Here is an 8,719-nt window from a genome sequence, read left to right on the forward strand (position 1 = left end):
AATTTTTCCTTTTTACACTTCTTAGTTTAATTTTTAGAATTTATTTGTTTTGTAGGTTAAATTTAGAGAATTTTGGTATATTTTGATTAGACCAATCATTTGAAAGAAATTAGAGTTGAATTACAAATTTTGAAGCTGAGTTAAAGAAATAGAAAGTTGCACAACCCATGACACAGCTTGTGTCACAGGTTGTGTCGTTGTCAGATATAAAGTTTTTATCGAGCAGAAAATTACATAACTTGCGATACAAGGCGCAACACAACCAATTCAGCTTGTGTCATTTTAATGAAAATGGCTGATGTGACACTTTTGTCCCTCTGATTTAATACATCACTTTCTCCAAAATCTTATGCCTTTTTACCCATTCTAGGACAGACCTCTGAACCATATAAAAACTTCTTTTTCTCTTTCTTTCAAGAAGGAGAAAAAGAAGGAGATTTTTGCAAGAGAGAGAGAGAGAGGAGGAGGAGCACGTAAGATCGTTTTGCAGCAGCAGCAGAAGACGTTTTCTGCAACACTCCAGCAGCAGATTCTTCATCATTTTACTGGGTTTTTCTTTTCCTTAGCTTAGATTTTCATTATTTCTTCATTTTCATACTTGGGTTTGTCTTAAAACCATAATTTGTGAGTAGATCTTTGAAATTCTAGAGATGAGTTTGTAAATATTGCTTTGTATTGTGATTTTTGAACTGATTTAGTCATTTAAATGAGATTTTCTGCATTTTGATTTATTACTTGTGAGCTTGTTACCTTATTTGATGAATCGGTCCTCATTAAGTTAAGTTTTAATCCTTGACAGATAGACTAAAAAGTGAATATTTGGGATAGATAATCTTGCAATAAACTTAGTTTTCTTAGTGTTAGAGATAAGCTAAGGGGATTAAGGGGACTTTTAAAATCAATTAGAGCTTTAATTGGGTTTTTGTCAGGTTTGAAATACTGTGAAAACAAGGTTTGATTTGATGAATACCAACTTGGAAATGCTTGAAAAATGTTTCAAAGAACTAAGAATTGATTTCCCTCAAAACTGCAATTCTTATGTGTTTGGCCAAATTGGGGATAAACCACATGCAAACAATATTGAAAACTCTATCTCTAGAATCACTTTAATTTTTATTGAATTTAGATTTAATTCCTCCCAATTTCATAATTAGCAATTTCAATTTAAATTTTGGTAATCTAGTTTAATTAATTTAATTAATTGTTTGATTTAGCTTAAATTCCTCAAATACCAATTTTAATTTTAAATTCCATTACCAATATCTTTAAATTTCAGCATTCTAATTAGTTTATCCTTTTATTTCCAATTTAAGCAAAATTCCCTGTGGGAATGATATTATTTTTAAAACTATACTACTGTGACCCGTGCACTTGCGGAAGCTATTTCACAGCTAACATCACCTGCTTGCCTAACATCACCACATTAAACTCATGTAAGCGCTTAAAATTTAAACCCCCATACTACTTTCGCCTACACAATACCTCCCACCTCCACCAACGAATGCCCCTATTCAAGCCGCTACCTGAACCCCATCAAAACCCATTCATCAACTTCTCTAGCTTATCACAAAGCTCCAGGGGCAACAAAAAGACTCCCATTGCATAAGTCGGAATAGCTTGCACAACTGATTTTAATAGAACCTCTTTTCCAGCTCACGATAACATATGCCTCTTCTAGTTTTACATTTGATTCCATACTTTGTCCTTAATGAGCCGCAACACCTCCCTTTTATTTTTTCCAACCTTAAAAGGCAGCCCAAGATAGTAACCCAAATCTGTAGTCTCACTAACTTGTAACATTTGAGCAACCATATGTTTATCCTCTGCCCAAGTATTTATACTAAAAGCAATGGAGGACTTCTGAAAATTCACCATCTGCCTAGATGCTTGCTCATATAGGGCCAAACATTGCTTTACCTGCTAACATTCGCCCAACACAGCCTTGAAAAAAAGGAAGCTATCATCCGCAAAAAACAAGTGAGAGACTGAAGGAGCACCCCTTGCCACTTTACATCCATGAATCAGCCTTTTCAACTCTCTGTCCCTGAGTAAAGTAGACAACCTTTGTGCCTAGATAATAAAGAGATAAAGGGACAATGGATCCCCCTGGTGCAGGCCTCGTTGGGGAATAATAGGACCAAATTCTCTTTATCCCTAGACAATCTTAAATTGCACAAACGTCACACACATCATAATTTTTGAAATCCAGGACGCAGGAAACCCCATATATCTCATAACTTGTCTTAAGTATTCCCACACAATGCAATCATACGCCTTACTCATGTCCATCTTCAAAGCTACCTACCCTTCCTTACCTTGTCTCTTTCTTTTTAGATAATGAATCACCTCATAAGAGACTAAAATATTATCCATGATAAGCCTACCGGGAATAAAAGAGCTTTGTGAGGCTGAGATAATGTTAAGCAAGAAAAACTTCAGTTGGTTAGCTAACATTTTAAAAACCACCTTATAACACATTACACAAAGAAATTGGTCTAAGATCCGACATCAACTTTGGGTCATTCTTCTTAGGGATAAGCACTAATGAAGTAGCATTCAAATCAGTAGGTAGAGCTTCTTCATGTAAGAATGATAAACAAGAATCAATCACATCCTTGCCAATAATTGCCCAAAATTTCTGGTAGAATGACGAATTCATCCCATATGGGCCCGAAGCTTTGTCTGGGTGCACAGAAAAAACTGCTGCATGCACCTCTTCAAGCGTGAACTCTGTTGTTAAAATGTTGTTCTGTTCATTTGAATACTACATGGAACACAATCCAAAATGACTTGCCATCACAACTAGTAGACGAAAAGAGATTGTTGAAATAAGAAACCATTAATTCCTCCAACCCAAAGCCCCACCGCTTCCATATACCCGAATCATCTTACAATTGGATAATATTATTTTTCTTCTTCCTAGTAGAAGCATAAGTATGGAAGAATTTAGAGTTACTATCCCCTTCCCTTAACCAAAATTTTTTTGCCCTTTGCTACCAATACACTTTATAGTCAGCTAATGCATGTTCATATTCCAAACGAGCTCGATCATAACTTAACACCGACTGACTATCAAACTTACCCCGATAGAGTTCCATGGTTTTTTTGCTGATAATAACCCGATGCTGACATTGCTTAAGAAACCCACTACCCCACAATTGTAAGTCCCAAGCACAGTTAACCATTTTATCTTGAAGAGATCTAGATGGACATAAACTCCAAGTACATAATACCACATCCCTACATGAAGGCTCCCTCAACCAAACATTCTCAAACCTGAAACACCGATTGCGAACAACCATAGGAATTTTAGCCAGCTGGAGTAATAATGGAGAGTGATCTAAAGTCAGCCCTAAATGAGCGGAAGCATAAAAATTATTAGATTAGAACATTGAATTTAAAAAATTTTCTTCTAGGGTCTCATGTATCATGCAAGATTCATTATTTACCTATTGATTTCAATATTCAATAGCATATTAAAACACTTTTAATATGTATTTGGATCTACATTTGCCATTTGAGATTTTAGAATTAACATATTAATTCATTAGAACCCTAGATTAATTCAAAAATATGTGCACTAACCTTTTGATGCACTGTAGATGTATTTGGTACCTTTGTGAAGCACCTAGGACCCCAGATGTTGTCCCTCTAGCTTGTCCACACCAAGGTCATCAATGGTAACCCCTTGAACAAGTTCTAAAGCCTTGCCAACCAATTAGAAAATAGAGATTTGCCTTTAGAGAGGTTATAGATGTATACAGGATACTAGAAACGATTTCTAGCAATTTTAATTCAAGAGCATATGGGCAATTCTCTTTGAATTGATGAAAGAAGAAGAAGAGGAGAAAGGAGAGCCTCTTTGGGTGGCGACACCTTGAGAGAATAATCAGATTGTTGTATTATTCTTTCATAACCTTCCATTATATAATTAGGTCATCACTTAAAACCCTTGCCAAATGTCATCTTCTTATTACCTCTTAGTTCAATTGACCCAATCACATTGTGCCAAGTGTCAAACCTTGATTTAATCTTGACTTTGATCATCTTACATGATTAAAAGACAAATGACAAGTTTATATGGTGTCATGTGTCACCATCTCATTGTGCCACGTGTCACCCTGTGAAATGACAAAATTACCTTTGTGTTGTAATTTTGAGTTCTCAACCCAAAATAATTATTTCTCCTCTTCTAATCAATTTATATCAAATATAAATTAATTAATTAATTTCTATTAATTAATTTCTCATAATTAAATCCATATTTAAACACTTTAAATGTAAATTTAACTTTACTATACATCCAATAACCTAGATTTGGTTTCAAGCCATGCTAGGGACTTTACAATCTAATTACAAACCAAACCTATTTAATTAATTAATTAAACTCTTTAGCTAATTAATTAAATTACATTTAACTTGGTGATTACTTGTGTATGTGTGTGACTCACTAGGCTCATCACTAATTGGCAATGAGATATGATATCAACTCTTAATATCATCAGAAACTTTTTTTATCATAAATGATTTCTCTAAATCATTTTAGGCACCTCATAGACCATGGTTAACACCTAGCATAGCATGCCATGGCCACCCAATCAGTAATAAGTAATACCTTAAATGAACCTTTAATCATATATTACCATGCACTTGAATCTCTCTGTTACAAAATCCCACTTCGAGCTGGAATCATGGTTTATGTCAAACCCCATTTGCTATAATATTATGTTCTCTTTTAATTCTAATTCTTGATTAAAAAGATTTTCTCATCAGAAATTATTTTCTTATTAAACCTGTCTGTCCTGGCTAGGAACTTGAAACATCAAGAACAATTAAATGAACATAGGATTTTATCTCTATTTACTTAGAGTAACAGATTACATCTTGATCAACACCTACCTCCATATATAACTAGTAGGAGCCAACACATGTCCATATACCCATACACAGTACACGTATAAAAGCAGTATCAAACTCAAACCACCTATATACAAGATAACTGTGTTATCTCAGGTCTAAAGATTATATGCACTGATATGATTTATGACAATGCATTGACAAGAGTAAACTCCACGTGCATGTCATAAGTGTCACTGGTTCGGCCTACTTATCATGTATAAGTGCCTATCATGTTTGTTATGTGGTATGAGACTCATCATTTTATCTTATTTATGTCTCATATAAATACCTTGGGAATAAACATAAATACAATCTTTCTAGATAAGTCATGTCCTATGTGAAGTTCCTCGATTGTGAACCGATTTACGATACTTTGTACTAGAAATACTGTCACTCATATTCTTAACAATTTAAGAATAGAATTTCTAACAAAATATTAATGAACATTTTCTATTACATATAAATATAAACGGAAAAGTGATATGTTATAGGGCATACTACTAACAAGCCCACCATCTAAATTCTAAACTACCGCATCAGGAAACAAGTTTAACCGAGTCGAAGAAACTAGCACCCTGTCCAAACGCTCAGCAACCCACATATCTGACCCTCGGCCTCTCTCCCAAGTATATGGGCGCCCTGACATCCCTATATCAAGTAGATTACTATCCTCTACAGCACTTCTAAAACCTTCAATAAGCCACTGTGGATGTGCAGTCCTCCCAAACTTTTCATTACAACTCAAGAAGTCATTGAAATCTCCCATGCACCGCAATGGAAATGAAGACTGTCTACTTAAGCTTCTAAGAAGGTTCCAAGATTGCCACCTATTACTCCTCTCTGATTGACCATAGAAGCAAGTCAATCTCCAATCCAACGAGCCAGCAATAGTAACCTGAATATCAATATGTGACTGTGAGAAACTAAGTAACTTAGCAGATTGAGAAACCTTCCTAAGCAATGCCAAACCTCCACTTCTACCCCTACTATCAACAACAAAACCGCCCTCAAACCCAATACTACGTTTAACTGAATTAACACAACTTCTAGTAACCATTTTTTCAATTAACAAAACAAAAAAGGACTTATGTACATAGATAAGATCCTGAAGGACTTGAACTGTCCATGGATTGCCCAGACCATGACAGTTCCATACTAGGCAATTCATGGCGATCAGCGGGTCTGCTCCACAGGCTCCGCCGCTGGCACCGAATTATCATTCATAAGTTGATCACTATCCAAGTCCATTCCATTGTTTTGTTTTGTAAAAGCATCTAACTCCTATCGACGTCGTTTTGGGTCAATGCTTACAATACCCTCATACAACACATCACTTTGATGTGCATTTAAAACCACCTTGTCCCTCCTTAAATCCTGGCATAAGTTGCATGGCTGACGTGGGCAAATAGGTAACTTCCCATTATGTGCTCCAACCAACTCCCTTCCTCCCACATTCTCCATAGCGGTTACCAGAGATTGCCCAAACCCATCAGTAATGCCTTCGATTGCTTGACCCCTCAGCTGATCATCGCCGTCGGGTGTTGGAAGCGTGTCTCGCAACCATCTATCACCAGGGCAATATTGCAGGCGTCACCCCATAGCTCGCAGATCAGGACCATAAGCTCTCTCTAGCGTAAGACCATTTGCCTGGATCAAACACTCACATAACTTCTCTATGTGTCCAATAATACCACAGATAAAACAAAAGTTTGGCAATCTTTCATACTTAAACATTACCCAAAGCCAGTCCCCTCCATTCTTCTTAATCCTCATTCAACACTTCAAAAGGTTTCTAACATCTAAGTTAACACGGATACGCATATAACCCCTCCAAAAGCCAGAATAATTCATCTCATCGGATGAAACAAATTGGCCAACATAATCACCAATCTGCTTTGCTAACCGTCAGACATGAAACCCATAGGCAAGTCATGCACTTGTACCCAAATGAGATTATGAAACAGTGCCACCTGCTGTGGTTGCTCGTGCTTCTCTAGCGGACGAAATAAAAGCAAATGCCTATCAAACATCCATGCGCTTCTCTCAACAACCCTCTGATAATCAACTACATGAACAAACTGAAAAAGATACACATTTGGTGCTGCTTCTTTAAATGAAAACCCCTTACACATTTGGCGCTGCTTCTTTAAATGGAACCCCCTTACACGCCAAAGTCTGTTTCATCGCTATAAAATTAATAGATCTTTCTGCAAGGAACCGACCAACCAGACAGAGCGAATCACCTACCCCATAATGCTCTTCCTCGTCCCCATGCACTACTAGCCCTCCTGCCTCCTCTTCCAAAGATACTTGCTGCAAAACCTTTGCAAGGTGACTCGTAGATGACGCGCTTGCATCCATGGAAACCATGGAAACCCAAACTCTAGAACGACCCAGGTCGAGACTTGTTAACACATAAGGCAAGAGAAACTTGTTAGGGAACAAGACATAAAAAAAAAATTGTTTTACTTAAAAAATAATTTTTGAATGATACAATGGGTTTCACTTAAAATAAAATTAAAAAGTAAAAAATAAATTTACATGAAAAATAATTAAAAAAAATCTCAAGAATTTTCTTCTTTCTTCTTTGAACCATAACCCTAACTTCTCTCTCTCTCTCTCTCTCTCTCGTACAATCATGGCTACCACTGCAGAACAGTGTTTCCCTTGCAACATTGATTGGGTTGGAATTTCCCTGGAGGTGGTTATCAAAAAGGAATCTGAAACCATAGGTTTATTGTGAATGAATCTAGAAATCAGCGACTAAGGCCAAATACAACCATCTCAAAAAAGAAGCCAATTTGATAAATACAGGAACAACAATTAACATGTTCAATAATTCAAAGAATGAACTCCTTATTTGGAAATGGAAGTTGCGTCTTCAATAGATCTTTTGTATAACCTGTCACCGTCATCATCTGAAGGGGTGGAAACTCCTGCCCCTTCTTCGCTTGCCAGCAATGCTATTGGTGAATGGTGATTCTTCATTAAAGCCCCAGTCAGAGCCTTTAGTATCGTGATGATGAAGAGTGAAAAAAAGAGGGGAAAGCGGTGACTTTATTTTAGAATCTTTTATATAATATGTATAAATAAGTTTAAATAGTTTAAGGCAAAATGCTAATATATAAATAACTAAATAAAGCATGAAAATTTGGAAAGATTCTAAAATAAACTTAGGAGCATTTTTATGAAATTCTCAGCAAAATTATTGTTTGGGCAATTTACCAAAGGTGGCAACTGGAAAAAAAATTTATCAAAAGGGCGATTTCAAAATTATTTATTAAAAGGGGTATTTTAGTTGATGTGAAGGAAAGAGAACTGATCACTCGTATAAGTAGAGATCAATAAATAAAAAATTTAAAAAAAGTACAATAACTGAAAAAGTAATTAGACGCTGCTCTAAGAAGCGTCTAACCTCTTTTTTATTTTTAAAAATATATATTAATTATTTTAAGGTCTTTAAAAAAATTTTTTAATTACAAAATCATTCATATATTTTATAAAATAATCCTAAATATTATAACTATTTATAAATAAGTCCTTAAATTTTTATAATTAATAAACATATAAAGATTAATTTGTAAAATTAAAAAATTATTATTTATTGTATATAAAAAATTTGAAAATTGTACATAAAATTAATAACTACATAATGTAAAAAAATTAAAAATATTAATATTATTTATATGTAAAGAAGCATTAATATTTATTTAGCAAATTAATAAAATTTATATAGTGAATAAATTATATTAAATATTTTATAAATATTTAAAAATTGGTATTATTTAGTATTTATTAATTTAACAAAATATTAAATTAT

The sequence above is a fragment of the Hevea brasiliensis genome, chromosome 18 (genome assembly GCF_030052815.1).
Source record: "Hevea brasiliensis isolate MT/VB/25A 57/8 chromosome 18, ASM3005281v1, whole genome shotgun sequence".
Lineage (NCBI taxonomy): Eukaryota > Viridiplantae > Streptophyta > Magnoliopsida > Malpighiales > Euphorbiaceae > Hevea > Hevea brasiliensis.